Raw genomic sequence first — 8,371 nt, forward strand, 5'->3', positions numbered from 1 at the left:
AAGACCGTCATCAGCAAACGCAGAAATCTTTGCCGAATCAAAGGAACCTGGAAGATGTATCCCCTTAATAACATGATGTTTTCGAACCATATGCAACAGAGGCTCCAGCGATAAAACATACAAGGATGGGGACAAGCCACACCCTTGCCTGACAGACCTCGTAACTGGAAAAGGCTGAGAAATGTGCTGATTTACAAGTACACTGCTGGAAATGTCAGAATATAACAATTTGACCCATCTTTGGAAATTTGGACCAAACCCAAAAGCGTCCAATACTTTAAACAAATACGCATGGGAGACCCTGTCAAAGGCCTTTTCTTGATCAAAACTAATGAAAGCACATTGGAGATTTTTCTGCTCCACATATTCACGCACATTACGAATTAAATGACAGTTATCCTGAATCGATCTACCTGGTACTGCGCAAGTCTGATCTAGATGTACAACATCACCAAGAACATGACCTAATCGTGTGCATAATAATTTGGACATAATTTTGACATCAACATTTAACAGAGAAATAGGACGCCAGTTACGGACATTAGTAGCATTATTCATGTCCTTACAGAGAAGTGTAATGTAAGAAGTTTTAGAAGACGTGGGTAAAGAACCCTCTAAAAAACATACATGGACAAGACGCAAGAGCACATCACCAAGAACATCAAAAGAATAGAGATAGAACTCCTTGGTAAGACCATCAGGACCGGGAGATTTATTTTTCTCCATAGCCTTAAGGGCTTGTAAAATTTCAGATTTTGTAATCTCGCCTTCAAGGACAGCCAAATGAGTCGAATGTAGTTGAGGTAACCCAGCAAGGAAGTCGGCACAAATAACATCATCAATGAGCTCTTCGGCCAAAAGTTTCGAATAAAATTCAACAAATACACCCATGATGTCCTTAGAGGATTTAACTGAGACGCCAGAAGAGTCTAAAATCGAAGAAATTGACTTTCCTTTACCCCTTTTGGCTTCCTTGCGAAAAAAATACCCTGAAGGCTTTTCACCATTTTCGAGGTCTCGAGCCTGACAACGAATTCGATAACCTTTGAATTCCAGCATTTCGAAATCGTATAATTGCTTTTTAATTTCAGATATTTGATCAGTAAAGGATCCTGGTTGTGTCAACTCTGCATGGCATAAAACTTTGTATTGGCGTTCCAAACCCTTACGATGAGATACCCGGGCGGAATTTCGAACTTTTTGAAATAATTTTAAAAATTTTTGAACTTTTAACTTAAAGGCATCCCATAAGTCTAAAGTAATATCCTGTAACGGGGGAAGATGAGTACGGCAAAAGCCAGAAAACAACATTTTAAAAGAATCATCAAATACAGAATGATTGCACTTCCAATAGGAAGGACCAAAGATTATGCCATCAAAATCGGACAGTCTTACCGACACGTAGTCATGATCAGAAAAGGAACAAGGAGAGATCGTCGAAGCGCCGACAGCAGACAGCAGAGAGGTAGATAAATAGAACCGATCAAGACGGGACCCAATACCAGAAGCATTGCGCCACGTGACCGCCACTCTAGCTGGGAACAGAGAACGGAAAACATCAGATACGGAAAAATCAGAGACCCATGACCTAATAATATTACTACCCGCTTGATTGTTATTAAGATTACCTCCAATTTTATCCAATGAAGTATTGAGGACACAATTAAAATCACCCCCGAGAATCAAAAGACGATTAGTAACTAAATAATGAGATAACAATTGAAAAAATTGAATCCGATCAGCCGCAACATTGGGAGCATAAACATTAATAAGACGAAGTCTAGTACCATTAACAGTAATATCCAAAACGATATACCGACCCTCAACATCAAAACGGAAACGGTCCACAATCATATTAATTGTAGAATTAACAAGAATACCCACCCCACGACTAAAATTCGTTCCAAAAGACCAAAACCCTTTCCCGGTAAATTTTGATTCAAAATACGTGGCTAAACCTAAATTAAAAACATGGGTCTCCTGCAGAAAAAGAAAGTCAATACAAGAATTAAATTGTTGAGCTAAAAGATTAGACTTATGAGGGTTATTTAATAACCCATTACAATTCAATGATACGAAATTATACATAAAAAGAGTGATGGTGAAAACAGTTGAAGACAAAGCATGAAATACAACAAGATAAGAAAATGAATACACTCCTCGAAAAAGGAGAAAAATGACGTCATGTTAAAAAGGGCTAATCTGGAATCATGGTCGGGGGGCATTGCGTGGGTCATGTTGGAGAAGGGCATGGTGACAACAAACTAGATCAGGGGTGGGCCACTGCTGGTAGGGTCAATAGGGGCAACACGTCTCCCACTAGTGGAACGCCTGTCTGACCCCGGGGACAGTGTCTGCGAGGAACTATCAGACCTCCGTTTCTTCCGATCCCCTGAGTCCCTAGACCGGCCCCTACTCTTCCTGGATGTCCCCTTACCCCGAGGGCTCCTAACCTCACCCGATGCATCAGCTTTTACAACGGCAGCATAGGAAGCAAGGCCCTGTCTGTCTGCAGCGTCTAAAGATGCTATCAAGGGGAGCAACTGCGACTCGTCCGACCACAGCTGACTAATGGAGACATCCTCCTGATCACCCTCCTGTACCTCCCCAACCACAGCTGTCACACTACCTCCTACCCCATCCTCTTCCGAAGCCACACCCGTCTTGTCCCCCACACACAAGTCCAACACGCCACTCTCCTCACAGGGAACAACTCCCTCCATCTCATCAGCCGCAGCCATTAAAGCATTGTCAACGGAACCATCCAACCCATCCATCACCATAAGAGCCTGACCCTCATCGGGACTGCCAGCCTCCCCCCGGCTCAACCGATCAGCCTGCTGCTGCCTCACCTCTTTCTCCCTCTCGTGGCGTTCTCTCTCCCGTTCCTGGCGCTGGTACTCCTTTTCTATGTCCAGCTGTCGTTTCTCCCTAGCCCATAGAGTGAGTTCACAATTAGCCCTGGTGTGACCCTTGTGGCCACACCGTAAACACAGAGGGGCCCTACCGGGAGCTGTGACAAGCATGGCCATATCGTCGCCAAATTTAACAACATGAGGGAGAACACTCTTCTTCCCCTCCGCCAATTCCAACACAACTAATCTCACCCCACTGTACACAAGTGCTCCATCTGGTAGCTTGACAGTCTCCTTGGATACATCGAGGACCTTGCCATACTTGGAAAAGTACCGGCCAAGGAAACTCGGCCGGACAGTATCGTGGAGCCAGTGGACACGTAAGGTCATCACCTGTCGCTCGTAATGGCTAAATGTAATAGACCCATCATCACAAGGAACCTGGCCAGCATCAAGGAGCAGCTTCGTCCTCCTGGCGTCCCGCATAGCAACGAACCATACACCAACACGATCAGTGTTCCATATTGAAACAAAATCCTTCCCTTGAATGTCTGGGAACACAGTGTTTATACAACTAAAGAGTTTATCACGAGAAAATCCCCTTACCCTGCACTGGGCCTTGAGGGTGTGGGCCGACACAGACGCATCAAAGTAATCGGCAGGAATGGCATCCTCCCTCTCAGCATTTGCCATCGCCATGATGAGAAAAAAAACAAAAGGGAGGTGACCACTGAAGGTCGACCAACTACAAAGTAGAAGGTCCCACCCGTAGACCTGCAAATGTGAAAGATATGAAATGAAACAACAACAACAACAACAAGCAAAGAGATACACAACCACCCTACAAGGGACTCTAGATTCTCGCTTCGAAAATGTAATAGCAAGTACCACACTTTGATCACTGCCAAAAGGCCGAGAAGCGATGCCGGTTGCCGGCTTGCGCCGCCAAAGTACATCTACTGACACAACATACCATTTAGCTGCTGTTTATTTACATGAAGCGCTTAAAATCAGTGGCCAGCAATATTACATGCACAAGTGAGTAAAAATGTTGACAGCACACGAGTGCGACACCCGACTGCAAGACGTTTGTGAAGATATTCAGCGTCTTTGATGAATGTAAAAATGGAGTAAATAGACCCATTTTGCTATGTATAAAGAGTGCGCCGATAAAACATGGCCAGACGTTGGGTAAACGTCCTGCAGCGACCCAGTCCAACGTGAATACCGGCCGCAACATTAGGACTTAATGAGTGGAGTCGGGGAGGCAAGGGGAGACAGGCCAGCTTGAATTAGCTTGGGCCCGACTTTGACAGAGTCGCGCGTGGGTAAGAAGAGTGACAATCCCATCCAAATTGCCCCAATGTATTAAATAAACTAAAGGTAAAGATACTTAAGGTGTCCAGCAAAGCGAAAAATTAATGAATTGTATGAAAAATTGCACTGATGACGAAAAAAAACCGACTGAACTGTAATGAATATTGGAAAATGAACTCACTTGCACAAAGTGTAATGACGCATCAGGCGTGTGTGTAGTTCTTTAAACATCTATTTAGGGGGATGCGACGTTGAAAACGTCTTGTAGTGACGAAGCAGACTGTTGTTGTGACGGCGTGATTGTCTAGACGTCATTTCCGGCGTACGGCGTCATGGGGGACGGCCTTGGTTACGGGGGACTGTATGCAGCTGAAAGTTGAAAAATGCTACTTTTACAAACTTTTAGGGGTTGGTGTGGTTAAAGGACGGGCTGCACGTGTGAACAGGTATATTTCTAAGGTTTAGAAGTAATAAAATAGAGTATCTATTGAGAACTAAGGGCGAAAAACGGAGCGGCAGTGCAAAATAAGACGAATGTGAAGATGTAGGCAAAGCTGAGAGTTCTAATTTTTGATTGAAATATGAGTGGTGGGCCATTCCCGGAGGTACTGCAATACCGGGTCAACCCGTGATGAGGGCGGAGCAAGCCCCGTGGCACCTCATCCCATTCTAAAAATCAGTTTAATATCGATGTCTCCATTAGGAGACGTATCAGATATTAAGCTGATAAGAACAGATACTTTTTCTTTTTCATAAAGGAATTTAATTGTCAGGAAAATGAAAATACAGTCGCGGACAGCGCAAAAGGGCATACCACTCCACTATAAAATGAAATATCACAAAAGGGCGTGGAGTGGCAGCCATAACAAAAGAGATACTAGAAGAAGAAAAACGCAATACAAGGAAGTCAGTTCACTCAAGAGTCAACATCATCATCATAATCATCATCATCATCAACATCATCATCATCATCATCATCATCATCATCATCATCATCGTCCTTATTACAAGGGGGAACAAACGGAGAAACAGAATATTCATTGTCACCAATTCTAACACATTTCTTGGCGTTTAAGTCACTGTGCACAACAGTCCTTAACCTCTCTCTCATCAATGTTCTGTAGCCAATACCGAATTGTTCCGACCAGTCGACAAGCTTGTCCTCCGGGAACTGAACAATCACTTGACCTTTGTCCCCACGAATCAGTTTCACTTTTAAAGGATGTAGTTCTAGGGCAGCATTGACAGGTGGAGTCACTGTTGGTCCTGGAAGGTCATCAGCAGCTGGAAGTTCAGCAGCAGCGGGAGGTAAGTCTGTGGGAGCAGGTTCAGTTGCACTTGTGGAAGTCCGGTCAATCAAGGTGGCAGGTAATTCTGGTAAACTGGTGTCCAGCTGGGAAGACTGTTCTGCCCAACTGGGCGGGGATGCTTGGCTGACTGACATCTGTGCAGAGGTGTCCATTATCTCTCCCGCAACCTCCTCAGGCATGTCCATCTCCGCCATGGCAACATCCGTCTGGGAAGGAGGCATGTCAACTACAGTAGACGGAACGTCCTCTTGTAAGGTAGTAGGCTTCCCTTTCTTTTCCTTCACACTCACGACTGATGACTGTTTCCTCTTTCCAACACCTCGCACTACCGGGGGAATCGTGTCTACAACAACATCCTTGTCAGAAACATCTGGCTTTTCTGGAACAGGCACCTCAGGAATAACTAGGACACTGTCCTTGGTCTTTGGGCACTTAGCCCTCACATGACCATGTTGGTGACACTTTAGGCAGATCGGGAGACGTCCCGGAGCTGTAATAAGCATAGATTGCTTCTCACCGAATCGCACAATATGAGGCAATGCCTCCTTCTCATTTCCTGTCAGCTCCATCTTGACAAGGCGAACGCCAGTAAACACATCCTCGCCGTCTATCACGTGGTACTCCCTGAGCACCTCCAAAACCTTGCCATATTTCCCAAAGAAATCTTTCAGAAACACACTTCTGATAGTGGCATGCAGCCAATGTACACGAAGAACAACCATGAACTGCCCATAGGAATAAAAGTACAACTTGTTGTCGCCACAACTCACACACTTTAGGTCAAGGAGAGAGTCAACATCCGCTGCGGTCCTCATGGTGAGGTAGATCTGTCCGAAGTGCTCGGTCCTCCACACACCTACACATGCACTAACATGGAATCCAGGAATAGAGGCCTTTAAAACTTCCATAAAATCCTCGAGAGATGACACCTTGCCAGTGTAGTAGACACGGACAGTCCTGTTGGCCGAATCAAGGTCCACGTACTGATCTGGGATGGGCCCATGATCGACTGCTGCTGTGTACGCCATGAAGGGTAAGTGCGAGGTGACCACTTAAAGTCTCACAACTACAAGTAGCTGATGCCTCACGTAGACCTGAGAAATGAAAGTCAAGGTTAATCACACACAATAACAAAGCAGCAAGTCAATGTGAAAACTCCATAGGAGAGGATCGCTAATGGATTTTGGCACAGATACTACACTTTGATCTTAGCCAAAAGGCCGAGAAGCGATGCCGGTTGCCGGCTTGCGCCGCCAAAGTACATCTACTGACACAACATACCATTTAGCTGCTGTTTATTTACATGAAGCGCTTAAAATCAGTGGCCAGCAATATTACATGCACAAGTGAGTAAAAATATTGACAGCACACGAGTGCGACACCCGACTGCAAGACGTTTGTGAAGATATTCAGCGTCTTTGATGAATGTAAAAATGGAGTAAATAGACCCATTTTGCTATGTATAAAGAGTGCGCCGATAAAACATGGCCAGACGTTGGGTAAACGTCCTGCAGCGACCCAGTCCAACGTGAATACCGGCCGCCACATTAGGACTTAATGAGTGGAGTCGGGGAGGCAAGGGGAGACAGGCCAGCTTGAATTAGCTTGGGCCCGACTTTGACAGAGTCGCGCGTGGGTAAGAAGAGTGACAATCCCATCCAAATTGCCCCAATGTATTAAATAAACTAAAGGTAAAGATACTTAAGGTGTCCAGCAAAGCGAAAAATTAATGAATTGTATGAAAAATTGCACTGATGACGAAAAAAAACCGACTGAACTGTAATGAATATTGGAAAATGAACTCACTTGCACAAAGTGTAATGACGCATCAGGCGTGTGTGTAGTTCTTTAAACATCTATTTAGGGGGATGCGACGTTGAAAACGTCTTGTAGTGACGAAGCAGACTGTTGTTGTGACGGCGTGATTGTCTAGACGTCATTTCCGGCGTACGGCGTAATGGGGGACGGCCTTGGTTACGGGGGACTGTATGCAGCTGAAAGTTGAAAAATGCTACTTTTACAAACTTTTAGGGGTTGGTGTGGTTAAAGGACGGGCTGCACGTGTGAACAGGTATATTTCTAAGGTTTAGAAGTAATAAAATAGAGTATCTATTGAGAACTAAGGGCGAAAAACGGAGCGGCAGTGCAAAATAAGACGAATGTGAAGATGTAGGCAAAGCTGAGAGTTCTAATTTTTGATTGAAATATGAGTGGTGGGCCATTCCCGGAGGTACTGCAATACCGGGTCAACCCGTGATGAGGGCGGAGCAAGCCCCGTGGCACCTCATCCCATTCTAAAAATCAGTTTAATATCGATGTCTCCATTAGGAGACGTATCAGATATTAAGCTGATAAGAACAGATACTTTTTTTTTTTTTTTGGATAAAATTTATTTCCTAAAGGGAATTTTGTACAGACGCGTACAGCGCTGTTGCTGCAGGGCCGCCTAAATATATCACAGTTGTGGGCCCTGCAGCACTAACAGAGAGTCAGTAAAAGAAGAGAACAAATAAACCAAACAACCATAAATAAAGCAGGCACATAAGAACACATTGTACACGCAAGAAAGTAACAACATCAATATGGACTGGGGACAGAGACAGTGGGACATACAACTAACACTAATTAACAGGAACAAGACTAATACAAACGCCGGCTGGCTTGTACCGACTACTGATACTTCAACGAAGGCATGAAAGGACAGGGGGACAACCAACAGGGACATAGAAAGTACAAATGGACATCGAGAACATGAAATTACACTAACTACTGACATGACAACCATAGATAAACACATTAGACGTGAAACACCAGTTTATGGGTAGCATCAACTGAACAAAATAAAGAAGTAGATAGCCAGTAAGCAGAAAAGGTAGGAAATGAAAAACG

General features: G+C 44.5%; 1 non-coding gene and 2 pseudogenes across 1 annotated transcript; all 3 read right to left on the minus strand.

The window, feature by feature from the left end:
• Positions 1 to 4,755: 4,755 nt before the first annotated feature.
• On the minus strand, positions 4,756 to 4,938 carry LOC124128631 (annotated as a pseudogene).
• Positions 4,939 to 6,510: 1,572 nt separating this feature from the next.
• Positions 6,511 to 6,714, minus strand: LOC124127237 (annotated as a pseudogene).
• A 976-nt stretch (positions 6,715 to 7,690) lies between these two features.
• On the minus strand, positions 7,691 to 7,875 carry LOC124127228. The gene has a single exon (XR_006859922.2). It is a non-coding gene; the product is annotated as a U2 spliceosomal RNA (small nuclear RNA).
• Positions 7,876 to 8,371: the final 496 nt, after the last annotated feature.

This window comes from Haliotis rufescens, unplaced genomic scaffold, assembly GCF_023055435.1.
Source record: "Haliotis rufescens isolate VD_foot unplaced genomic scaffold, xgHalRufe1.0.p SCAF_98, whole genome shotgun sequence".
NCBI classification, from domain to species: domain Eukaryota; kingdom Metazoa; phylum Mollusca; class Gastropoda; order Lepetellida; family Haliotidae; genus Haliotis; species Haliotis rufescens.